Raw genomic sequence first — 27255 nt, forward strand, 5'->3', positions numbered from 1 at the left:
GCATTGTGACTTGTGATACAGGTGTCCATGTGCCTTCACTGGGGGTGAGATGACAGTTCCATACACAGGTTAAAATTGACAGTGTTGTTAACACGTTCATATCAATGTACCCTGGACATCCCATATCTTTAGACTTATGCAATGGATTAATGTAAAGGTCATTGGGACACTTACATTTTGCAAGGTGACATTTAGGCAACACATTCCACACATTGTGATCTTTGACGTCTTAACATTAGGCTGTACAGTAATTTCAGATGTGTGACAGGTTCAATGGTGACCTAAGAAACATGGCTAGCGATGTCACGACCTCAGTTTGTTCCTGTTCACATGTTGCTGTTGTGGTGTATGTGTCCTAGAGGGTTGCTATGCAGTGTGTATATAAGTAGGTTTTTGTACTTACCAACAAGTAGTCCATTACCATACCGTCCATCCTGGAAGTGTTCATTGATGGTGCAGTGACGGAAGATGAAGGAGTCATGTACACTCCCAGGATATTTAGCCACAATGTTGGTGATCAATCCCTGGTGATCGACTATGGCCTGCACGTTGATGGAATGTGTGTGCTTCCTGTTGCGGTAGAGGTGTTCAGTTGCAGCAGGTGGCACAAGGCGTACATGTGTGCAGTCGATTGCACCAAGGACATGTGGGAAGCCACTGATGAGGTAGAACCCCTGTTTTGTTTCCTGCTGCTTCTGCAGTGTGTTAGGGAAGCAGATGTAGCAGTCCAATGATGGCATCCAGTACTTTGGGCAAAAAGGCAGAGAATGATGGTTGTGATGTTCCGGCAACCAGTGCACCAGTTGTTTGAAAAGAGCCACTTGCCAGCATATGAAGTATGGCAAGCAGCTTGGTTTCTGTTGGGGTGGTGCGGGGTGTCAGCAAAGTGGGGGCCAACTGTGGTTCAATGTTGCGCAGCAGCTGCTTAATGGCCTGCCAGTTCAACTGGTACCTCTGGATGATGTTGTTTTCCCTGAAGCCCTGAAGGGTTGTTTTGGGGCGGAATATCCTCTCCTGCCTTCTGCACTGCCTTTGGGGTCCCTGCTGGTGTTGTTGTAGCTGCTGTTGTTGCTGCTGGGCTCTGCTTCTGTGTGCATGCTGGATTAGAATCACCTCCATGTCTCCCTGTTGCTACTCTGCTGTTGCTTCTGTGTGTTCTGATTAAATACAGGTGTGTTTGCCCCCATTCTAACGCCTGCCCTGACCCAGGCGTTAATTTTTTACGCAAATTGGGCTGTGCGTCATTTTCCGGCTCCGCCTCCCGGCCATGCGTCATTTTTGCCCGAAAGCATAAATAAGACGCACGGCTGTTTAAGTCATTTTTTGGACGGGAACGCCTACCTTGCATATGATTAACGCAAGGCGGGTTGGCGCATCCAAAAAATGACTCACACGGCAGAATTTTGTTGTCTGTGGGCTCGGGCGTCAAAGTTTAAATACGGGGCAACGTTTGCGCTGAATGTGCGTCAAAGCTTTTGACACACATTCGGCGCAGACAGAGTATAAATTTGCCCCAATTGTATTTTGAAAGTTTGCACCGATTTTACCTCAAAAAATGACGCAAATGCGGCGCAAAAAAAAATATAAATATGGACCTTAGTGTCCCTCCGTTCCATAGTACTGAGAAGAGAGGCGTTTTCCCACTCCTGTTGCTGTACTCTGAAATGCTCTCTGAAACCTGAGCCTTTCCTCCATTAGTTGCTTCTCGTTGCTCTATCAGTCCTCCGCTCAGGCAGCCACATAGTAAGAATCAATTATGGTACATTTGTTCTGAATAACATTTACATAAATTCGTAAATAGACTCAATATTACCAAGATTTATATTGTGATTATAACATGACAAAAACAGAAAATAGAGTATTTTAAAGTTACCAATGATGAAGGAGATTTCTAGTCTACTGAGTGATTTAAATGTTTTTAATAGGTGAAATAACCCAGAGCCTAGAAATAGAGATATAGGTCATTTAAATCATTTCTCTACGAATCTCAAGTAGCATATGCTAGTCATTCTATTGTGTATTATTGATGTATAAAGATTGAGCCTAACCACTAAACTGTTGTGGGAAAAGTCATATTGGGCAGGGTTGATTTCATACCTGAACCCAGCAGATATCTAGCCCTAGTCCTGCAAAATTAGTGTGTCTGTAAAGAAGAAATTAGGTATTGTGTACGAAGGTGAATGTTACTGGGTGAGCGATGATAAGATCCAAAGTCCTCTTTCCATCCCAAATGTCATCAGCTGTCCTCACGCTCACAGGTTCTGGTGCCCATCTGGTAAATCAGAGTTGTGAGTAGGCTGAAAGCCAGCAACACAATGTCAGATAATTGACACAAAGTTAATGTTCACATTTTTTTTGTGAAAGTCAATCTAATAAAATGCCCTATGATGTTGTGGAGATTGTTTTGTGAGCTATGTTAATGCTACCAACTCTCATTGAGGAGTTTCTTCCAAACGATGATCCAATGTGTCACCTGTGGGCAGAGGATGCAGCACAAGCACTCTTTCTGTGAGTTAAGGGAATTTAGAAAATCACATGTGACCAAAATTGTGTTTTGTCCCGGGCTAGGAGGCCCCATTGAAATAGCCATAGCTCTAGCACATAGAAAGCAAAAAAAGTAATTGTAAAATTCAGACTATATGCATGGTTCAATAAAAGAATCCAAAGCCCTCCTGTCCCATCATCTTTCAAAGATATCCAATTCCACTACCAGCCCATGATTACATTGGTTCCAATCTCAAAGGTAATGTAGGGCCGCCAGTATGGTTTAGAGTTTTCTTTTTTTATTTATCAGGGACATGTGCATGTTTATTCCCCTCCGACAAGCACAGTAATTCCCAGTCAATTCCCCTATGTTGTCTTTACCACTCTATATGCTCCACTCTTATTTTAATTTTTTTCTCCTCTTACTAATGTATTCACTTCTACACCCTATTTTCACGTTTCTTCTTTTTAATATCCTTCATTGAAATCAACTGTAAACTGGGCATGACCACACAAGTCAACACAGTCATTGTTCCACACCTTGAAGGTGCTGAGAAAAATCTTCAAATGACTCCTAAACAGCACTAAAAAAAACTGTCTCTCACCCCCTAGTCACCCGCAAAACTGTCATTCACCCCCTTAGTCACCATAAAGCTGGATTATGGGAACACCAGCTACTCTAGGTCACCAAACCATCCACACACTACACCTCAGGGAACTACACTGTCTCCCTATACACAAACACACTCATTTCAAACAACTCACAGAACAGTTCAAGGCACTACATAACTCAGGCCCGAACTACCTAAACCAGTGGTTCCCAACATTCTGATTTCTGTGGACTCCCACTTTAACATTAATGGAACACAGGGACCTCCACTGAATCATCATTAGAATCCGGGGACCCCCGCCTGAGTCATTACTGGAAGCTAGGGGCCAAATTTGCCAGTATTTGTTAATAATTTTTAATTTTCTAGGCTCTCGCGGACGCCCTGAGAAGGCTTCGCGGACCCCCAGGGGTCCCCGGACCACAGGTTGGGAACCACTGACCTAAACAATTGCAACTCCTACCACCCACCACTCAGACACCTCCGCTCTGCAGGACTCCTACTCACACACATCTCACACATACAAAGAATCAGATCAGGAGAAAGGGCGATCTCTTACATCAATCCTAATGTGTGGAACGACCTGCCACACAACATCAGAAGCTCATCCTCTCTTCTTGCTTTCTGCAAGAAGCTGAAGACCTGACTTTTCAATTTACCAACTTATCATAAACAGTGCTAGGCACTGTAGGAAAGTACCATCTTGCCTGGCATGTTACCCCCATATTTCACTGTATATATGTTGTTTTAGTTGTATGTGTCACTGGGACCCTGCCAGCCAGGGCCCCAGTGTTCATAAGTGTGCCCTGTATGTGTTACCTGTGTTATGACTAACTGTCTCACTGAGGCTCTGCTATCCAGAACCTCAGTAGTTATGCTCTCTCATTTCTTTCCAAATTGTCACTAACAGGCTGGTGACCAATTTCACCAATTTACATTGGCATACTGGAACACCCTTATAATTCCCTAGTATATGGTACTGAGGTACCCAGGGTATTGGGGTTCCAGGAGTTCCCTATGGGCTGCAGCATTTCTTTTGCCACCCATAGGGAGCTCTGACAATTCTTACACAGGCCTGCCACCGCAGCCTGAGTGAAATAACGTCCACGTTATTTCACAGCCATTTACCACTGCACTTAAGTAACTTATAAGTCACCTATATGTCTAACCTTTACCTGGTAAAGGTTGGGTGCTAAGTTACTTAGTGTGTGGGCACCCTTGCACTAGCCAAGGTGCCCCCACATTGTTCAGGGCAAATTCCCCGGACTTTGTGAGTGCAGGGACACCCTTACACGCATGCACTGCACATAGGTCAATACATATGTGTAGCTTCACAATGGTAACTCCGAATATGGCCATGTAACATGTCTATGATTATGGAATTGCCCCCTCTATGCCATCCTGGCTTTGTTGGCACAATCCCATGATCCCACGTGTCTGTAGCACAGATCCGGGTACTGCCAAACTGTCTTTTCAGGGGTTTCACTGCTGCTGCTGCTGCCAACCCCTCAGGCAGGTTTCTGCCCTCCTGGGATCCAGCCAGGCTTGGCCCAGGATGGCAGAACAAAGGACTTCCTCAGAGAGAGGGTGTTACACCCCCTCCTTTTGGAAAAAGGTGTTAAGGCAGGGGAGGAGTAGCCTCCCCCAGCATCTGGAAATGCTTTCATGGGCACAGATGGTGCCCATTTCTGCATAAGCCAGTCTACACCGGTTCAGGGACCCCTCAGCCCTGCTCTGGCGCGAAACTGGACAAAGGAAAGGGGAGTGACCACTGCCCTGACCTGCACCTCCCCTGGGAGGTGCCCAGAGCTCCTCCAGTGTGCTCCAGACCTCTGCCATCTTGGAAACAGAGGTGCTGCTGGCACACTGGACTGCTCTGAGTGGCCAGGGCCAGCAGGTGACGTCAGAAACTCCTTCTGATAGGCTCCTTCAGGTGTTGCTAGCCTATCTTCTCTCCTAAGTAGCCAAACCCTCTTTTCTGGCTATTTAGGGTCTCTGCTTTGGGGATTTCCTTAGATAAAGAATGCAAGAGCACATCCGAGTTCCTCTGCATCTCTCTCTTCACCTTCTGCCAAGGAATCGACTGCTGGCCGCGCTGGAAGCCTGCAAAACTGCAACACAGTAGCGAAGACGACTACTGCGACACTGTAACGCTGAGCCTGCTGCCTTATCGACTGTTTTCCTGGCGGTGCATGCTGTGGGGGTAATCTGCCTCCTCTCCGCACTAGAAGCTCCGAAGAAATCTCCAGTGGGTCGACGGAATCGTCCCCCTGCAACCGCAGGCACCAAAGAACTGCATCACCGGTCCTCTGGGTCTCCTCTCAGCATGACGAGCGAGGTCCCTTGAACTCAGCAACTCTGTCCAAGTGACTCCCACAGTCCAGTGACTCTTCATTCCAAGTTTGGTGGAGGTAAGTTCTTGCCTCCCCACGCCAGACTGCATTGCTGGGAACCGCGTGTTTTGCAGCTACTCCGGCTCCTGTGCACTTTCTGAGGGAATCCTTTGTGCACAGCCAAGCCTGGGTCCACGGCACTCTAACCTGCATTGCACGACCTCCTGAGTTGTCCTCTGGCGGTGTGGGACTCCCTTGTGCAACTTCGGGTGAGCACCATTTCACTCCACTTCATAGTGCCTGTTCTGGCACTTCTGCGGGTTCTGCCTGCTTCTGAGAGGGCTCCTTGTCTTGCTGGGGCCCCCTCTGTCCCCTGACGCAATTGGCGACATCCTGGTCCCTCCTGGGCCACAGCAGCACCCAAAAACCCTAACCGCGAGCTTTGCAGCTAGCAAGGCTTGTTTATGGTCTTTCCGCAGGAAATCACTTCTGCACAACTCTCCACAGCGTGGGACATCTATCCTCCAAAGGGGAAGTTTCTAGCCCTTGTCGTTCTTGCAGAATCCTCAGCTTCTACTGTCCAGTAGCAGCTTCTTTGCACCCACAGCTGGCATTTCCTGGGCATCTGCCCACTCTCAACTTGATCGTGACTTTTGGACTTGGTCCCCTTGTTCCACAGGTACCCTCGTCTGGAAATCCATCGTTGTTGCATTGCTGGTTTTGGTCTTTCCTGCAGAATTCCCCTATCACGACTTCTGTGCTCTTTGGGGAACTTTAGTGCACTTTGCACTCACTTTTCAGGATCTTGGTGTGGGCTATTTTTCTAACCCTCACTGTTTTCTTACAGTCCCAGCGACCCTCTACAAGGTCACATAGGTTTGGGGTCCATTCGTGGTTCGCATTCCACTTTTGGAGTATATGGTTTGTGTTGCCCCTATCCCTATGTGTCCCCATTGCACCCTATTGTAATTATACATTGTTTGCACTGTTTTCTAATACTATACTGCATATTTTTGGTATTGTGTACATATATCTTGTGTATATTTGCTATCCTCATACTGAGGGTACTCACTGAGATACTTTGGCATATTGTCATAAAAATAAAGTACCTTTATTTTTAGTATATCTGTGTATTGTGTTTTCTTATGATATTGTGCATATGACACTAGTGGTACTGTAGGAGCTTCACTCGTCTCCTAGTTCAGCCTAAGATGCTCTGCTAAGCTACCATTATCTATCAGCCTAAGCTGCTAGGCACCCTATACACTAATAAGGGATACCAGGGCCTGGTGCAAGGTGTAAGTACCCCTTGGTACTCACTACAAGCCAGTCCAGCCTCCTACAGGCACACACACCTGCTCAGTGCCAGGATAACATTGGGGGTGATAGCGCACTTTACGAACTCACTTATCATAGTCTCCCACTCAATCTCCATTCCGTCTCTTCAAGATTGCATATATATTACATCTGTAATATGTCCTTAAATTTTTAAATCTAATATTTCTCTAGATGGCACCAGATGCTGTGTTTTCTCTTTCTCTGGGTGATCTTTGCTTTATACTTAGGCTCTAACTACAAGTGGCAGAACTCTATGGGCTCTAGAAATTCAAATTTAGAAATTCTAATTTGTATTCAGTTCTGATATTTTCCTCTGCAAACTCCAAGTCCTCCCACCCCGGCCCCTGAAGCAGTATGTATGGTGGGAGCAGACAATGCCTCTCTGGACGGCTGGAGCCTCCCTGACTCTAGCTCTGCTTGCATCTCCACACCAATTTCCACTTGTAAGATGATCCTCGAATCCGTTACGCATTTCTCTAAACAAAGAGGAAAAAAGCACCCACTGTGCCCAGCTTCAAACTATTGACGAAGGCCCTGCAAAAACCTCTGAGAGGCCTGCTAGCTTGGCCGCTTCATCCAAAAGAGTTCAAAGGAGCAACTCTTTACTCTCGATAAATTATGCACATCGATTTGCTGGTTAGATTACCTGCTGGAAGTTTAAACTTGGTCTGTGTTGATTTCTTAAGCCAATGGATGAGAGCACAGAGCTCTTCGGGTTGATGATTTCAGGCTTTACCTAGATAGGTTGTGGTTAGCAAAAACAAATACCGAGAAATTATTCCTTCGAAGGGGGAGTTTCCAGTCCATGCTGCGCGAAATGCCTTTTTAATTCAAAACCGTAGCTCTTTACACAATCACTATCTTCTCTATTGAGTTGCAAGCGCTTCCTTTATCGTATATGCTAATTAGCGCAGATACCCTTGTCTCTGGTTTTGAGTAGGGATGCTTAATACACGCCTATGGTGTCTTATCTTTATTATTGTTAAAAGGGGATTTAGTAATTTCCTTTTTGGAGCTCGGTGCTAATCATAGACTCATTATGCACAACAATGACCTCTGAGAGTGAAAATTAGAAACTAGGCATGATTTTATCATGTGTATTCATATTTCAGTTTCCAAAGGAGGTGCGTTTTTGACAGCCCTTAAAGATGCATACGAAAACAATTCATGGAAATATAGTGTGATTGATGTAGACGACTGTGCAAGCTAAAGACACGGTTACCACCTTCATTAAATCCACATGCCAAACGTTATGTTATCTCTGAGACCTTTTTCGAGCCTGCACTGTACTTGACTAATACACATTGTATGATCGAAGGACAAATTTGAAAGGAACACCTGCCCATTTCCCCGCGGAATTGACGAGAATACACACATGTCTGTTAGAAATCAGAGGAAATTGCAACACCAGCATTAACATTGTTGAACTTGGTGCTTGGGGACTCTGGCCCGAGGGACATCACAAATGGCGAGGGATCCTGGTTCCTTCCTAAATTGCTCTATTTACTTGAACATGAAATGATACCCTCATGAGGTCTACCTCTCTGGAGACAACCTGTCTTTAACCCAACAGGGCTTCAGTGCTCTAATCGGAACAGTCACAAGTTCATCTCTAACTGCCATAGTGTGTTTAGCTGGGCCCTGGGAGTAGTTGATCAAACAAGTTTACCACTGACACATTTTTAGACTCTAGCTGTAAAACATGGGTGGTTCGAAGGAGTTGTTATTTGACAGTGCAGATTTTGTGAAAACAGAAAATTAACACAAAAATACATGAACTTAAAAGCGCTACATGGTTTATTTTGCTATTTGCTATCATTTTATTGTGAGAAATACAATTTATGGGATTAACCAAGCAACACTCAACCTATGCTGTACGGAAATGTTGCTGCGTGCAAACCAGCCTTACAACTCTAGAGTGATGAGTTTGAATTGCGCATATACATGAAAATGTACACCTCTTTAGATTGACGTGTTTGCCTTCGAGGGGCTGGTGAAGACAATCTGGGAGATTCCCATGCACTGTGTATTGTTATTTGAGCAGGTGATGAAGCCTTATGCTTTATAAATACTTGGTTGATCACAATCACAAGCTTCCACTGATAAGCACCTCTAAAGTGCTCCAAATAGAGTGAAATATGTCTTGAGTGTCACATTGTGGTGCACCTGGAGGCAATGTTTACCACATAAATAATCTAAGATTACCATATTATATTGAGACATGTGACGCTGGAATATTAAAATCTAAAATTATTATTTAACCTATGAACTTTAAAATACACAGCTGGTGGGTCCGCAATGTAGTAGGAGATCAGAAAGTCAGGGATGGTTGTTAAACCATAAGTACCACACAGGGTATTTCGACAATCAATCAAATCTATTTTGCATGCTCCTCAACACCAGCTCGCTCAGCAAGCATGCACATCCTGCTGGACAACAATGCCCCAGACATTCTCTTCCTCACAGAATCATGGTTGACCTCTACTTAGCACCCAACAACGGCATAACCTTGCCAATATAGTATAAGATTGCATGTAAAGCCTGCCAACACAAGATCAGAGAAGGAATCACATTGATTTTCAGGGAGACCATCAGCTGCAGCACAGTTACAGAGAACATGACACCCTTCATGGAATGTCTGCATTTTAAACTCCAGATCTCAGCCATCTTCACTCTGAATGGAATCTGATCTACCAACTGAGCAAATGTCACCAGCAACATCAAAGGCTTTGTTGCTCCCCTCACCATCTACTCCAAAGCCTATATCCTGCTAGGTAACCTCAGTTTCCACCTGTATGACCAAATCAAACCTAATTCAACCACACTTCTTGAAAGCCAGGAAACCACACTCCATTGGACAACCATTGACCCCGTCTTAGCTTCCTTCAACTCCATCAAGTTACCACAGCCATGCTTCTCTCCTAGACTGACCACCTCATTGTCAACTTTCAGATCAACATCCCCACCACAAAAAATCCACCACCACAAATCTGGCCAGTTATAGTCACAGCACTAAGACCAAAGTTGTCTTCTTCAGAAAAGAAGACCCCCCCCGTGGGACTCCACCTGGTGGCCTGCAAAACCTTTACCCACTCCCATCACTGCCACTCACTCTGGAGGTCAGAATGGAGTAGAACGGTATAGACAAACAAGGATTTTGCACGTTTCCCCCTACTATTTGCTCCCATTTGAACTAGTAGCTGCTGTTTTTTTTTTAACTCTAACAGTGCAAGAAGCCTGCTAACCAGGCTAACCAGGGCCCAGTGTCAGTGCTCTTTTCCTAAATTTGATATATGTGAATTGTATCCTCAACTGGCAAGGATTTTAACCCTCTGATATCTCCCTAGCATTTGGAACCAATCATACGCAGTGCATGGGAGTTAAAGGGGTTGCCTGGGCCTGAAGCACTGTTTGTGCCACCCTGAGTGCCCCAAGTAAACATATGACAGCAGGCCTGCCATTGCAACCCATATGGACAGTGTTCAAACTCTACTTTGCCCTCACCATGAGTGGCAAAGCAAATGCACTATTTTTAATATATGTAGGTCACCCCTAATGTAGGCCTTATGAGCCCAGGAGGCAGCAGGGTGCATTATATGAAAGGAGTGGGCATATAAGTACAAGTGCATATCTCCCTGTAGTAGCCCCCTTCCATTAGGAGCTACTATAAGTGATCAAGGGGCCACAAGATAATATGAGCTGGCACCTTGGCATCTTGATGTTGCCAGCTCCATTATGGCTTCAGTGAAACCTGTCATGTTTGGTATAAACCATCTTGCCTTATTAAAACTAACTTGCTTCTCAAGTCATATTTAATGTGACATTTACCAAGGTGGCTACCTTAGAGGTTGTCCACCTCGTTGTCTCAGCCTTTCCAGTGCCTTGACTGATGGCCCACACCAGCTGCGGCCAATACAGGAGTCTGATCCCCTGCCAGAAGGTGTAAAGACTTCCAGGAGTCTGAGACAAAGGCCTGCTGGGGAAGAAGGTGACAGCTCCATCCCTGGGAGGATGGCTAGTGAAGTGGCAAATCAAGCCGGTGAGATTCAAATGCTGCACAATCTTTTATATGCAAGCAGGCTGTCCCTCAGAGGAGGACAAAGCCGTCCCCCAGCCCCAGGCACATTTGCACCCAGGCAGGTGGGGAAATTAGATATAAATCAAAAAGGGTACACACAGTTCCAAAAAAGCCAAACGGTTTCTTTCGCACTCAGTAGTTCTGAATTCAATGGAAACCACAAATGGTCGAAGCAAAAGCCCTCACTCACCTTCCGGTGACATGCTTCATCATAGGGCCAAGCTCCTCGTCAGGCCGGCACTGCAATGTCTGACGGGCCCCACACAGGGGCTCTTTGCCAGAGATCTTTTGGAAGTAATGTACAACCGGTCAAAATTCGTGAAGGATTGGTGTTAGGAAAATTAAAAATGACTAGAGGTAACAGATCTGCAAATGTATTCTAATACTGAAACCTCTGTCATAATTAAAAACAATACACAGGGATATGGTAGATTAATGCCTACACTCCCCATATAAAAATAAAGTAGTATGTTTACTAAATCTCATAATCGAGAGTAGTAAAAAGAAGTAACCACAGGATCCCCTGTGTTACTCAATATCGTAGGTCAACATGTTTCTCGCCTTTTTTTTAGCCAATATATGGTCTAATGCGATTCTTCAGGACCATAGTACATACCTAATCCTTAAAGCAATTAGGACTTCCGCAGTACGGGAATCCAAAAACCTAATGAAAACAGAGAAGAAAGAAACCAAAGTCAAAGCATCTCACATTAGTCAGAGGTGGAATATTCGCAATATCCAGAGATATCCCAAAAAGGTGCCTTGTGACAAAGGTGCAATATTAGTGAAAACAATAAAAAACCAATTTAGTAAAGACACAGCAATGCTTACCCTCCAAATATTAAAGGTAGGGCCTCATCGGGGAGACTTCAGGCTTTTAAAAGCCACTATGGTCTAGATATATGCACAGAGAACAAAGATCCTTAAATGGTACAATAATTTAGTAAGGAGTCTGTGCATTTAGTGTAATCAAACGACCATGACAGGTAAAGTGAGTCATAAAAACAAACAGCTTCTCTCACAGAGAACAGTAACAGGGCCCCCCAGTATGTAAAAACTAGAGTAGAACGGAATGCAAAAAGAGCTAATAAACGCTTCTGATGCACTAATAAGAATAAAAATAACAATAAAGTAAAGAAAGGTCAATGTGTCAAGCTCCATATATATGAGGATGGACATCTAGTCATAGTAGAAAGATTGCTCGAAAAAATACCGCAATCTAGCAGAAAAAGTCACTGCTACGTTCAAAAAAGATATATATATATATATATATATGGGTCGCAGGGATGTGTACACAACAAGCATTGAAATCCTAATGTGTTGTCACTGTCAAGTTTTAATAATAGACAGGGAGGCGCTTTAAGCAAAGGAATACATATATAAATGTATCTGTATCTGTATGTGCTGGGTAGGCGCGTAGCGCATTTCAGCTTCAAAATCAAACAAACAATCACAAACGAGAGAGCACGCGGAAATACTAGCGTGTCTGAACTCGTTTGGCAAATCAACAAAAGAAGAATCAGCGCACGGAACTGTTCGTGCGTCTCTGACATTTACTGCTGGGACCCTTTGTAGAAATAGTAATGCTACGTGCTGGGATGACGCGAAATTTAAGAAGCGTCCCAGCTTGTAAAAAGAAATAAAGAGAAGGAACGAGCGCGTGGGGAACCCTACGCGTCTCACCTCATTGGTTACAAAAACACTAGGCAACGGGATAGCGTGTGGGATCTTTGGCACGCCATAGTTCTCATCACCATAAATACCAGGGATCTCATAGTGTCCCTACTACAATCCCTAAGGAAACGCGGTAAGTTGTAAACACAAAATAAAAAATAGCGGTTCATTGTGCAAGGCCGCAAATAAGAAAAGGGTCAAAACTAAAGGCAAGTAAAAATTGAAGAATACAAAGGTACACCACCAAGCACTTACTTAACGTGGAACCAAGGATACCGGACCACCTACGCCTGATGTAAACCCCGGAACTACGGGGGAAGAGCAGATACACAGCCATTAAAAAGGAGAAGGGAGGTCAATGTTTTTTTTCCAACATTAGGCTATGGCACCGGTACATAGACGATATCCTAGTAATTTGTAAAGGCAATAAAGATCAAGCAACAGCTTTTACACAGTGGGTTAACACGTTGGATACCCATCTTTGTTTTAGCTCCACCATCTCTGATAAAGAGGTGTCCTTTCTTGACCTGCGAATCATACTCAGAGAAGGTTATCTCCACTCTTCCGTGTTTCATAAACCCACCGACAGGAATAGCTTGTTACTTTACAGTAGCCATCATCCTAAGGCATTACGAGACAACTTACCTTTTGGCCAATTCCTCAGGATACGACGCAACTGCTCAGACAAGAGTGATTTCCATACCCAAGCTAATACATTGTGTCGTAAACTTGGTGAACGCAACTACCCAGCGCGCAATATTCAACAAGCAAAGAAGAGGGCTAGTAACATACCTAGAGAAGCATTACTGACTACCAATACTCGTACACAACAATCTAGACTGACTTGTGTTACCACATTTACTCCGTTAAGTAACCGGATCAAAGGTATTGTTCGTAGACTCTGGCCGATCCTGACCAGTGCGGGCGAAACACTAGAACGCCCTTTATTTGTCTTCAAGAGAACTCATAACATTAAAGACCTAGTTGTCCACACAAGACCCACGATTCACCGACCCCGTGACAACACCGGTCCCAGTCAGTGGCTTAAAGTCAAGGGACACTACCCATGTGGTGGTTGCAATGTTTGCACGATGACTAGGAACATTCAAGAGGTAGATAGAGGCGAACCCAAAACTTGGCAATCGAGGTCCCATACCAATTGCCGCACAAAAGATTGTATTTATATGATTACATGTCCGTGCAATCTGAAGTACATTGGTATGACGACCAGGATGGTGAAAATCCGAATTAATGAACACCGCAGCACTATAAGATGCAAGAGGTCCGCCACAAAATTGACCAACCATTACATTGAGAAACAACATACTCCTGAGGACATCAGCTGGATTGTTCTAGAAACTATTAGGGACAGTAAAGATTGCGTGACAATACTTTTTGAGAAAGAACAGCGATGGGTCTTCAGGCTTAAGACTCATATATCTGGACTTAACAACGATATTCAGTGGACTAATTTTACCACTGAGAACCGTGTCTTTTTTGTATATAATTTTTTTTTATATATATATAGGAATTTATTTAACTCACTAATATACAGTTTTTTCTGATTTGGGTCTGAATTCATCATTAGGATGAGGATAGTGACATTGCTCTTTTCTGTATGGTGTATCTGACACCATCTGTATGGACCCCCTCTAAGATGGACGACAATGTTTGTCATCCTTTACCTCATCTTCACTGTGAGTCCTTTTTCTATGTTTGACCTCCCTTCTCCTTTTTAATGGCTGTGTATCTGCTCTTCCCCCGTAGTTTCGGGGTTTACATCAGGCGTAGGTGGTCCGGTATCCTTGGTTCCATGTTAAGTAAGTGCTTGGTGGTGTACCTTTGTATTCTTTAATTTTTACTTGCCTTTAGTTTCGACCCTTTTCTTATTTGCGGCCTTGCACAATGAACCGCTCTTTTTTATTTTTTATTTTGTGTTTATAACTTACCGTGTTTCCTTAGGGATTGTAGTAGGGACACTATTAGATCCCCTGTATTTATGGTGATGAGAACTACGGCGTGCCAAAGATCCCGCACGCTATCCTGTTGCCTAGTGTTTTTGTAACCAAGGAGGTGAGACGCGTAGGGTTCCCCATGCGCTCGTTCCTTCTCTTTATTTCTTTTTACGAGCTGGGACGCTTCTTAAATTTCGAGTCATCCCAGCACGTAGCATTATTATTTCTACAAAGGGTCCCGGCAGTAAATGTCAGAGACGCGCGAACAGTTCCGTGCGCTGATTCTTCTTTTGTTGATTTGCCAAACGAGTTCAGACACGCTAGTATTTCCGCGTGCTCTCTCGTTTGTGATTGTTTGTTTGATTTTGAAGCTGAAATGCGCTACGCGCCTACCCAGCACATACAGATACAGATACATTTATATATATGTATTCCTTTGCTTAAAGCGCCTCCCTGTCTATTATTAAAACTTGACAGTGACAACCCATTAGGATTTCAATGCTTGTTCTGTACACATCCCTGCGACCCATATATATATATATATATCTTTTGTGAACGTAGCAGTGACTTTTTCTGCTAGATTGCGGTACAGTCACTACATCTGTGACTCTGATATTTTTCTTTTTTCGAGCAATCTTTCTACTATGACTAGATGTCCATCCTCATATATATGGAGCTTGACACATTGACCTTTCTTTACTTTATTGTTATTTTTATTCTTATTAGTGCATCAGAAGCGTTTATTAGCTCTTTTTGCATTCCGTTCTACTCTATTTTTACATACTGGGGGGCCCTGTTACTGTTCTCTGTGAGAGAAGCTGTTTGTTTTTATGACTCACTTTACCTGTCATGGTCGTTTGATTACACTAAATGCACAGACTCCTTACTAAATTATTGTACCATTTAAGGATCTTTGTTCTCTGTGCATATATCTAGACCATAGTGGCTTTTAAAAGCCTGAAGTCTCCCCGATGAGGCCCTACCTTTAATATTTGGAGGGTAAGCATTGCTGTGTCTTTACTAAATTGGTTTTTTATTGTTTTCACTAATATTGCACCTTTGTCACAAGGCACCTTTTTGGGATATCTCTGGATATTGCGAATATTCCACCTCTGACTATTGTGAGATGCTTTGACTTTGGTTTCTTTCTTCTCTGTTTTCATTAGGTTTTTGGATTCCCGTACTGCGGAAGTCCTAATTGCTTTAAGGATTAGGTATGTACTATGGTCCTGAAAAATCGCATTAGACCATATATTGGCTAAAATAAAGGCGAGAAACATGTTGACCTACGATATTGAGTAACACAGGGGATCCTGTGGTTACTTCTTTTTACTACTCTCGATTATGAGATTTTGTAAACATACTACTTTATTTTTATATGGGGAGTGTAGGTATTAATCTACCATATACCTGTGTATTGTTTTTAATCATGTCAGAGGTTTCAGTATTAGAATAAATTTGCAGATCTGTTACCTCTAGTCATTTTTAATTTTCCTAACACCAATCCTTCACGAATTTTGACCAGTTGTTCATTACTTCCAAAAGATCTCCGGCATAGAGCCCCTGTGTGGGGCCCGTCAGGCATTGCAGTGTCGGCCTGACGAGGAGCTTGGCCCTATGATGAAGCATGTCACCGGAAGGTGAGTGAGGGCTTTTGCTTCGACCATTTGTGGTTTCCATTGAATTCAGAACCACTGAGTGCGAAAGAAACCGTTTGGCTTTTTTGGAACCGTGTGTATCCTTTTTGATTATTTGACTGTCGGGAGCTTTACGCACAAGACCAGGAGGACTCCCTCCAAATCTCCCACATTGGCCCCTCTTTGTTGTTGTTTTTTTGGGGAAATTAGATAGTCAGGAGGGGAACACACAATCAGAAAGCTAGCCACACCCCAAGGGTGGGCTACCTGCTCTGTACAGCCGAGGATGGATTCTGCCATTTTTATAGGATTCTGGGTAGCAAAAAGTGCTGCATATCTCTGGATGTGGTCACTTCAGCAGCGGGTTAGCAGCTGGGACTAGCAGCCCATTTGCCACTAGCTTCCAAATGGCAAACACCCCTAAATCCCGAATCTAAGGGGACCTCTGGCACCAGAACCTCAGGTCTGATGAACCTGCAAAAGGTCAACAAGAAGCGACCCGTGCTTGTAACAACAGGGTCTTCACAAATCAAAGGTGTGATATCTTGTACCTGTGACAGTGCTCCTAGATCTGCATCGCAACAACTCGTCCTGGACCAGAGACCAACTCCCCATTAAAGGGAACCTCTCTGCGATGTAATGGCAGATTCAGAACTCCCTAGGACTAGAGGTACATCCTTGGAGTTGGGTGAGGACCTAATTAAGACACTGTTTGTGCTGCAAGATGGTAAGCAAGATTAATATTTTCCCTCTACGTGCTCCTCACCCATTTTAGCAGTTGCTATGGGGCCTGCTACTGCAGCATCATTCAAACTGTAACTTACACCAGCTGTGATTGCAAACACTTGGTACAAGCAAGCACAAGGAAACGTCAAGCTCCTGCATCTTTCAAACAATTACAGAACCCTAAAGCACATGTAAGCATGTGATGTGTGAGCAGCACGAGGCAAGCTTCTCAGGCGGGTTCTCAGTATCTCTGCCACGGTGACTGGTGCAAGTGAACTGTGTGAAAATATGAAGTGAAGGTTAATGCACCTGTGTGACCCGAACAAATCCGACTACCTGCAAAGAATTACACTGGTCGACGCTGTGGTGGCCATCTTGCACGCATGATCTGTACAAGCCCGACCACATACAAAAATATTACATCTGACGACGCTGTGGCTGTCCATCTTGCAGCTTTGGGAGACTGATTATTGCTGTCCACAGAGATTGGAACATTTCTTCTGGTGACAAGCACGCCTATTGTGCATGCTTCTCCTGAGAGCTGTTTTGAGCTGTTCATGAAACAAAACATGGTCTCATTCAGGCATGCTTGAAATGAAAAGTTGCTTGTGAGAGCATACCAACAAGCATAATTTTTAGTGGTGGATCCACAGCGATAGCCTTTGTATAAACAGTTGCCAGAAGAGAAAAAAAAACAGTTTCCCCACCAACAACTGAGATCGAGGATGGATCAAACATCAGTGATGTGTCTGCTCATGAGGCCTGCCCCTCTAGGTGCATCTGCCAAGATCTCTGACCCAGAATCAGGACCACAACACAGTGCAGCTGAGAAGCAAGGCACAACAATGGGAAGCAAAAAGTGAATCCATCTGAATTCTGTTTGATTTCTCTATGTTTGGCACATATGTACCACCTACACATGCTCATACATGTTTAATTTGTGTGTTGTATGATCCCCCTGAAAAAAAGCTGGCCATTGAGTTGTACACCAAGCACTACTCCATATGTGATGTTTCATTCCTACTATGTCATGCCTTTGCCTCAGAAATAGTTGTTTGTTATCTCTGTGCTTCTTGCCTGTCCCCCAGGTGCATGGGTTCCATCCTGTTGCCCCTGTAATGCTTATGGTCATCATTAGAGTCATCATCAGAATCTGGTTCAATGGTAAAATTGTGCAGTTCCCTCCTCATCATAGTGTTGTGCAGGATGGCACAGCTCGCTGTTATTTTGCAGCATGTGTGGTGTAGCCTGTGGAGAAGTGCACCTTGGTCTTGTGGATGATCCTGAAGCAGGACTTGAGTATGTCAAATGTTTGCTCAACGATTAAGCATGTTGACTTGGGTGCCCTGTTGTAAAGTTTCTGGCTTGGTGTCCTAAGGGTCAGGAAATGTGTGAGTATCAAGGGGCCCAAGGAATATCCACTGTCACCTTCGGAGCATGAGAGAGAAAACTATTAGGACAGGTCACACACACACTCCTGGCCAGTGCGTTCAGTGAGTTGAGATCATCATGCCTAGCACAAACCCATCTTCAAATTTCCCGTGCCAGTCGGTTGTTTATCCCACTGTGGCAGAACATGACTGTACACACCACCTGCACATTCAGGGAGTGTGTGCTCTTCCTGTAATGGTTCTGCATAACTATAGTAGACTGGATCCAGCACTGTATTTGAATGTAACGTCTCTGGTTCATCTGAAAAGTCAATTGCTTGCCTTACGATTAGGGTCTCTGCCATCATTGACGGACCAGCCAGCATGGAAGAATGGTGATGAGATGTCATGCAGACTGTGTGGTGCTGTGACTGAGGAAATTGTTAATTTTATTTTTATCTGTCCAGCTCTTAGAAAAGCTCAGCTCCAATTGCTAAAACCTGCTTTTGTCTTGCCAGGGGTTCGTTCCTGTCAGCCAGCAGTAATGAAAGTTTTGGATCCAGCTGACCCGCAGATAAACTGTAAACTGGTAAGATTTTTAAGTATGCATGCTAAGACTCTCCCAGGCCACTTAATCCTTTTAGCACGCCTCTTTTGTACTGCTCAGGTATGATTTTGAAGGCATAGTGTGATGAAGTATGTTCAGCAAAAGGCTTTGCACTTTATAATTAGCACCTTACAGCGATCTCATTATATGTCAATAGCTTCAGTAAACTTTATGCAATGTGTTGCAATTAGCTGTTGTGAGAATTTTGAACTTCATATTTTAATTAATTAAAACCATACAGCATTTTATGATTTTACGCTTGTAATAGTTTTAGAGAACTTATGTAATGTGTTACAAACATGTTCTGCAAGGATGTTGGAGTCCATGATGAACTGTGATTTCATGTCCGTAGTAGTCTTGAAGAACTTTCATGCATTGTGTTCTTTGCTAAGATTTTAATTAATCATGCAAATAAAGCATCCCACCACTCTTCCTGTAAATGTATTCTTATGCTGAAGGGGGACAAATGGCAATATGTGCCATCCACACAGCCAATGACGCTGGGAAACTCTCCTACTCTATAGAAATTCAGTTTTGTCTGCTGCAAATCTTGGGGTGCATTGGTAAAATAGATGTATTGGATCAGCTTTTCAAACATTACATCTAGAAACTTGTGGTGGAAAAACCTTGAATATGTGCTCTGTGACACCTCCCCTGCAACTGCTATGACTGAATGGTAACTCCTTGATGATAGGAGATATAGACAACACAATACCTGAATATTGGGAAAGTAAGACATTGCTCCTGAGTGTAGGGGCCTGTAGCTAGGGTTGTAAATCAGCTATCAGGTCAAGTATGACCTGACTAGCCAGTCCGTATCTGTTTATTATTTTCTCCTCTGTCAGGTTAAGAGGGTGACCCTCACCCTAAATATCCTCTCTTGCCTCCTCCTCCCGCTGTCCCTTACAGCCTGAATTATCATCCTTCTCACCGAGATGTATAATGCTGCCATTTTCAAAGACCCAGATGTCACAATTGCTGTCTGTTCGGGGGTCTTTTTATAGTTTGCACATGCTTACTACCTGTATCAAGTCAGTGATAATTGCATTTCTTAAGAGCCCATTTTTTGATTAGTCCCAAATAGGAAATCCTAAGTGCATGTGGTTGCAATTCGCGAATAGGAAATTGCTAATAATAATTTCCTATTTGACAGATTTCCAAAATATGATCTCTACAGGGTAGGAATCGCATTTTGCGACCGCATTTTTGGCAATCGTACATACTGAATGGAGAGTTTGCATTTCTTAACAGCCCGAAATAGCGATTGAGTCTGTTAAGAAATGTTAAACCGTTTCATACATCTGGGCCATTTAAACTTAACAGAACTTACTACAACGTTCAAACAGATAGTTTCCATTGCTGAAGACAATCTCACAACCCATGTCCAAAAGCTGAAGGAAGAATACATGAAGATTATCAACAAGCAAAATGATCCTGAAAACACATCCGGGGGAATCATAGTTGACCGTTTTCCTTGTAGGTGGTATCAAGGAAAGACTCATTGATGCATCCCATTATACCTGTACTGCAGTTAGATACAGCACATTTGAAGCCTTCACCTATTACCAGAGGTGAGTCTATGTTCTGTGCCAAAACAATCTATACCACACATATGAAACCTCACTAGGGCAAACCCACTCTGTGGATGTTCTTGTTAATGTATGGATGGTACTTGATCTAGCAGCTAAGGCTGGACTGTTCCTGTTGGAGAAGGACTAACACTGATTTGCATATGGGAGGCCTCTGCCTGGAGTTTCACTGTAGGTTAAGAACAATGGATTGGAATTCAGCTCAGCAGGATCTCCAGGGTCTGAGATCAATTCAAGCCTTCCTTCCATCACATCATTGTTTGTTGCAGTAGATGCCCTAGGTATGACAAGCATGCCCAGACATGGGTCCCGTGCTAGCTGTGCTTCAGGACGTAAGCCCTACTTCACTGATGAGGTTTAACAAGGCCGTAACCAGTTTAGGGCTGAATGTGTTCCTATCCTATCAGGATTGGATCTGGCTTAAGAGAGCTGACAGGACTGTTCTCATGTGATCAGGGAAGACTGGTTTGCATATGGCCTGTAATAGCATGGTGGGTGAAAAAAGAAGGACTGGAATGCCTAGAATGAGTGCAGAGATTAATTCAAGCATTCTTTCCATCTTTTTATTGTTTATTATCATAAATGTTATGATAGCAGTTGCCGTTGTAAAACTGCCTGACAATCCTGTTTTGATATCAACAAATCTACTCATATGTGAATAAGTTTGGTAAAGACCCACCCAGTGCTTGCAGCATTTTGTTCAACTTACTCACACTTTGCTATACTATGCTATGACATCTACATGGTTGAAGCTGCCGCCACCACAGGGTGTCTTCTAAGTTTTAGATCTGCACTCAAAATGGGCTTTCTAGTATCTTGTGTAAATTGATTTCCAGAGGAAATGCAGAAGACAACAGTGACATTCCAAAGATGTTTCCTAAAGTCTTTCGGGGCATTGACAAACCAAAGATACACTAATTAATTTGATGAGACAGTCCAAAGTGTTGGTCTACATTGGTATGTCATTCATCATTCAAAAACAGGTCAAAGACGAAATCAACAATGTCTTTTAAAAGAAAATTATTGAACATCTATTTGGTCCAGAGCCATGGGTGTCTCTCATTATTCCAGTACCAAAGTGCAAAGCCACGGAAAAAAGTTCATTTGCAAAGACATGCACCAAACAAATCTGGCAATCCAGCAAGATAGGCACAAAGTACCAGAAACGTAAGTCTCAACTCATCAGTTAAATGTGGCCAATGTCTTTTCAAACCTAGATTTAAATAAAGGTCACTACCAACTAGAAGTGGAAGAACAGTCACACTATATTATCAATATTCGCCAACAACCTCTTTGAGTTTCACTGTTTTCATGGCAACAGAGGACTTTCTGGAAAAGATTTGTTGAGTCTGTCAGGTTAACATTGCCTAAACTACATTGAGGATATTTTAGACAAATCCTATTTTGAAAAAACCTCCCTTAAGTTATAGTGTCATATTTTCGAATGAGACAGTACACGTCTGTAGGAAAGTACCATCTTGCCTGGCATGTTATCCCCATATTTCACTGTATATCTGTTGTTTTAGTCTATGTGTCACTGGGACCCTGCCAGGCAGGGCCCCAGTGCTCATAAGTATGTGCCCTGTATGTGTTCCCTATGTGATGCCTAACTGTCTCACTGAGGCTCTGCTAACCAGAACCTCAGTGGTTATGCTCTCTCTGCTTTCCAAATTTGTCACTACCAGGCTAGTGACTAAATTTACCAATTCACATTGGCACACTGGTACACCCATATAATTCCCTAGTATATGGTACTGAGGTACCCAGGGTATTGAGGTTCCAGGAGATCCCTTTGGGCTGCAGCATTTCTTTTGCCACCCATAGGGAGCTCTGACAATTCTTACACAGGCCTGCCAGTGCAGCCTGAGTGAAATAATGTCCACGTCATTTCACAGCCATTTACCACTGCACTTAAGTAACTTATAAGTCACCTATATGTCTAACCTTCACCTGGTGAAGGTTGGGTGCAAAATTACTTAGTGTGTGGGCACCCTGGCACTAGCCAAGGTGCCCCCACATCATTCAGGGCAAATTCCCCGGGCTTTGTGAGTGCGGGGACACCATTACACGCGTGCACTGTACATAGGTCACTACCTATGTACAGCGTCACAATGGTAACTCCGAACATGGCCACGTAACATGTCTAAGATCATGGAATTGTCACCCCAATGCCATTCTGGCATTGGGGGGACAATTCCATTATCCCCCTGGTCTCTAGCATAGTACCCGGGTACTGCCAAACTGCCTTTCCGGGGTCTCCACTGCAGCTGCTACTGCCAACCCCTCAGACAGGTTTCTGCCCTCCTGGGGTCCAGGCAGCCCTGGCCCAGGAAGGCAGAACAAAGGATTTCCTCTGAGAGAGGGTGTAACACCCTCTCCCTTTGGAAATAGGTGTCAGGGCTGGGGAGGAGTAGCCTCCCCCAGCCTCTGGAAATGCTTTGATGGGCACAGATGGTGCCCATCTCTGCATAAACCAGTCTACACCGGTTTAGGGATCCCCCAGCCCTGCTCTGGCGTGAAACTGGACAAAGGAAAGGGGAGTGACCACTCCCTGACCTGCACCTCCCAGGGGAGGTGCCCAGAGCTCCTCCAGTGTGTCCCAGACCTCTGCCATCTTGGAAACAGAGGTGTTTGTGGCACACTGGACTGTTCTGAGTGGCCAGTGCCAGCAGGTGACCTCAGAGGCTCCTTCTGATAGGCTCTTACCTCTCTTGGTAGCCAATCCTCCTTCCTTGGTAGCCAAACCTCCTTTTCTGGCTATTTAGGGTCTCTGCTTTGGGGAATTCTCTAGATAACGTAACGAATGCAAGAGCTCACCAGAGTTCCTCTGCATCTCCCTCTTCACCTTCTACCAAAGGATCGACCGCTAGCTGCTCAGGACGCCTGCAAAACTGCAACAAAGTAGCAAGAAGACTACTAGCAATATTGTTGCGCCTCATCCTGACGGCTTTCTCGACTGTTTCCAGGTGGTGCATGCTCTGGGGGTAGCCTGCCTTCACCCTGCACCAGAAGCTCCGAAGAAATCTCCTGTGGGTCGACGAAATCTTCCCCCTGCTAACGCAGGCACCAAAAGACTGCATCACTGGTCCTCTGATGAGCGTGGTCCCTGGAACTCAGCAACTCTGTCCAAGTGACTCCCACAGTCCAGTGACTCTTCAGTCCAAGTTTGGTGGAGGTAAGTCCTTGCCTCCCCACGCAAGACTGCATTGCTGGGTACCACGTGATTTGCAGCTGCTCCGGCTCCTGTGCACTCTTCCAGGATTTCCTTCATGCACAGCCAAGCCTGGGTCCCCGACACTCTATCCTGCAGTGCACAACCTTCTGAGTTGTCCTCCGGCGTCGTTGGACTCCCTTTTGTGACTTCGCGTGGACTCCGGTTCACTTTCCTTCCAATTACCTGTTCAGGTACTTTTGCGTGTGCTGCCTGTTTCTGTGAGGGCTCCTTGAGTTGCTGGGCGCAACTCCTCTGTCTCCTCCTCCAAGTGGCTGCATCCTGGTCCCTCCTGGGCCACAGCAGCACCCAACAACCTCTACCGCGACCCTTGCAGCTAGCAAGGCTTGTTTGCGGTCTTTCTGCATGGGAACACCTCTGCAAGCTTCATTGCGATGTGGGACATCCATCCTTCAAAGGGGAAGTTCCTAGTCCTCTTCTTTCTTGCAGAACTCCAAGCTTCTTCCAACCGGTGGCAGCTTCCTTGCACCCTCAGCTGGCATTTCCTGGGCTCCTGCCCACTCTCGACACTGTCGCAACTATTGGACTTGGCCCCCTTGTCTTACAGGTACTCAGGTCCGGAAATCCACTGTTGTTGCATTGCTGGTGTTTGTTCTTCCTGCAGAATCCCCCTATCACGACTTCTGTGCTCTCTGGGGGTAGTAGGTGCACTTTACACCTACCTTTCAGGGTCTTGGGGTGGGCTATTTTTCTAACCCTCACTGTTTTCTTACAGTACCAGCGACCCTCTACAAGCTCACATAGGTTAGAGGTCCATTCGTGGTTCGCATTCCACTTTTGGAGTATATGGTTTGTGTTGCCCCTATACCTATGTGCTCCTATTGCAATCTACTTTAATCCTACACTGTTTGCATTACTTTTCTTGCTATTACTTACCTAATTTTGGTTTGTGTACATATATCTTGTGTATATAACTTATCCTCATACTGAAGGTACTCACTGAGATACTTTTGACATATTGTCATAAAAATAAAGTACCTTTATTTTTAGTAACTCTGTGTATTGTGTTTTCTTATGATATTGTGCATATGCCAACAGTGGTATAGTAGGAGCTGTACATGTCTCCTAGTTCAGCCTAAGCTGCTTTGCCATAGCTACCTTCTATCAGCCTAAGCTGCTAGAAACACCTCTTCTACACTAATAAGGGATAACTGGACCTGGCACAAGGTGTTAGTACCTCTGGTACCCACTACAAGCCAGGCCAGCCTCCTACAACGTCTTAATTCAGAAAAAATATTTCCCTCACATTTGTTCCTGCAGTTGAAAATGTGTCATCTCTTTGATCCTTCGGAGACACAGCTAGCCCTTGTGCCTGGTTCATTTCTGCCTTTGCCAGATTTAGAGCCACATTTACAAGGCCCGTGCACCCTTTAGCGGCACATTTGCGGCAAAATATGATGCTAACGGACCACTACCATAGCATTATATTTACAAGGTGGCGCAAACAATGGATGCGTCACCTTGTAAACCCTTTGCACCACATCATGTATAAAATATACATTATGTATGCCGAGGGGCCAGTCCCTCATTAGAAGGTCGCTGAAAATAGTGCAATGGAATCTACAAGATTCCATTGTGCCATTTCTAGAGTCATTTTTAATGCCTGCTTAAGGGAGGCGTTAAAATGAGTATCCCGTTGATTTCAATGGGCCTCAACATTATACTGGATTAGCGTCTTTTTTATGCTAATTCAGTATAGCGTTACAATAGCGTCCAAAAAATGATGCTATTGCCCCTAACATGTGCCATGGTACGCCATATTGCAAATACGGCGCTACCATGGTGGCGTTAAGGGACGCAAGTGGGCGGCAAGAAAAGTGGCGCATCACTAGTGATGCACCACTTTCTTGTAAAAATGGCCCTTAATGCTGAACTAAGAGATATCATGAGGAAGGAAACTCTTCCAAACTGGTGAAAGGGTGCCTTGTGTCATTTGAGTCAATTAGATTGCAAATCACAGAAGCGGCCTTCTGTTGATTTGGGTGACATCCTGGCTCAGAAAGATGTTTATCCTAAAGTCCTATACTGGCTGTTAGCCTATGTTAGCAGTAGTCTCACAAGCCCTGAAAATGCCTGCTCTCAAGATGAAAAAGAGAGCCTTGCTGTAGTGTGAGCATGTGAACACTTTCATGGCAAACCATTCACTGTTGTGACACCATCAGGATTAACTTGCAATTTTTGATAACCCAAAAGCCAGGATGCCACTGAGGAAAGAAAGAGGTAGAACCTTTGCTTGCAGGACTGTTCAAGATAACTCATCAGCCTGGCAAGGACAAAAACACAGTTGATTTTGATCCCAGAATTACTCTCACCACTTGGGAAGCCAAGCCATCTGTTACTGAAGAGTGCCTTTTCAACATCATCAAACAAGTCTGTCTGTGCGTGTTCACTAAACAAGCATGAGATTGTTTGGTTATCAAGGGATGGCCCCTCTTTTTCTGGCTGTGTCTGGTGCCATTGACTCACAACAATGGAGAGATCTAGGTGCATAAGTACAAGAAAGTAGAGCATTGGTCCTGATGTGGAACTTTTCTTCTGTCACCCCTACCCCACCTGATGACACCATGGTTTTGGCATATTTACATTATGGTGCACCATGGTGGTTGTTAGGACAATAGCATAAAAAATGTTGACGCTATTGTGACGCTTTGATGCTAGTGCAGCAATGTACAGGGAGGGCAATGATTAAAATGGGTGTGTCATTTTAATGCCTGCTCTGAGCAGGCCTTAAAAATGACAGAAAAAATGGCACTGTAAAATGTTGTAAATGTCACTGCACCATTTTTTCGGGCCTTCCTGCGTCGGAACACACCCTTGCATACATTATGCCTGGCGCAGGCATAATGTGGCAAAAGGGGTTGCAAAGTGGTGCAACGCAAGCATTTTGCCACTTCGTAAATATGACGTGGGCCAAAAGCCATCTTAGCGCTGTCTTAGCGTAAAAAAGAAAAATGATGCTATGGTAGCACAAGGTGGCGCTAGGGGCTTGTAAATAAGCCGCCTAGAGTGCAGACATTAGTTACACAAACAGCTGATGAAAGGATCTCAAAGTTTTTGAAATGTAGAGCATTGTCTAGCAAGACATCACAATAAAGTACTTGCTGAGGAACCAGAAAATTAATTGATTGTGCTCTCCAAAACCGAGCTGTACACCTAGTACAGGCTCACCTCGCAGTGCCTTCGCTTCAGCAAGCAAGAAGCTGGTTCTAATAGCAGCTCCCGCTTGCTGAAGCATTTCACCTCTGTTCCCTGTAAGCGTACAGGGAACAGAGATGAAGCCTTCGTTTTTTTACAGCAGGATCTGTTTGACAGGTCCTACTGTCAAAATCCAAAGTGTTTACTGTGGCTTGGCTGCAGCTGCAAAGCTGCAGCCAAACCACCGCAAACAGCTATGTTTCGGGGATGGGCCCCCAGGGACATAGCAGGAGCCGGCCCTGTGGGGTTGCGGTCCTAAGGACCATCAGAAGCCATTTGAGGGGGGCCATGTGCCGCCCCTCCAATGTGCACATAGTCCTAGGGAGGTGGTTGTCCCCAGGGCTAATGGGGGTCCAAAACTGACCCCCTTTACATTATTCAGTATGTGCCCCTGGAGGCGGTGATACCAGGAGCATGGAGCTGTGCGCC

At 44.5% G+C, this 27255-nt stretch overlaps 1 long non-coding RNA gene across 2 annotated transcripts in view; it reads left to right on the forward strand.

Moving 5' to 3' along the window:
- LOC138283344 (uncharacterized) overlaps nucleotides 1-27255 on the forward strand; it is a 338849-nt gene that overhangs the window by 194473 nt on the left and 117121 nt on the right. For both annotated transcript variants that reach the window (XR_011201203.1, XR_011201202.1), the window contains one exon: nucleotides 18722-18792. This is a non-coding gene — a long non-coding RNA (uncharacterized lncRNA). The remainder of the gene's footprint in view (nucleotides 1-18721; nucleotides 18793-27255) is intronic.

This window comes from Pleurodeles waltl, chromosome 3_1, assembly GCF_031143425.1.
Source record: "Pleurodeles waltl isolate 20211129_DDA chromosome 3_1, aPleWal1.hap1.20221129, whole genome shotgun sequence".
Lineage (NCBI taxonomy): Eukaryota > Metazoa > Chordata > Amphibia > Caudata > Salamandridae > Pleurodeles > Pleurodeles waltl.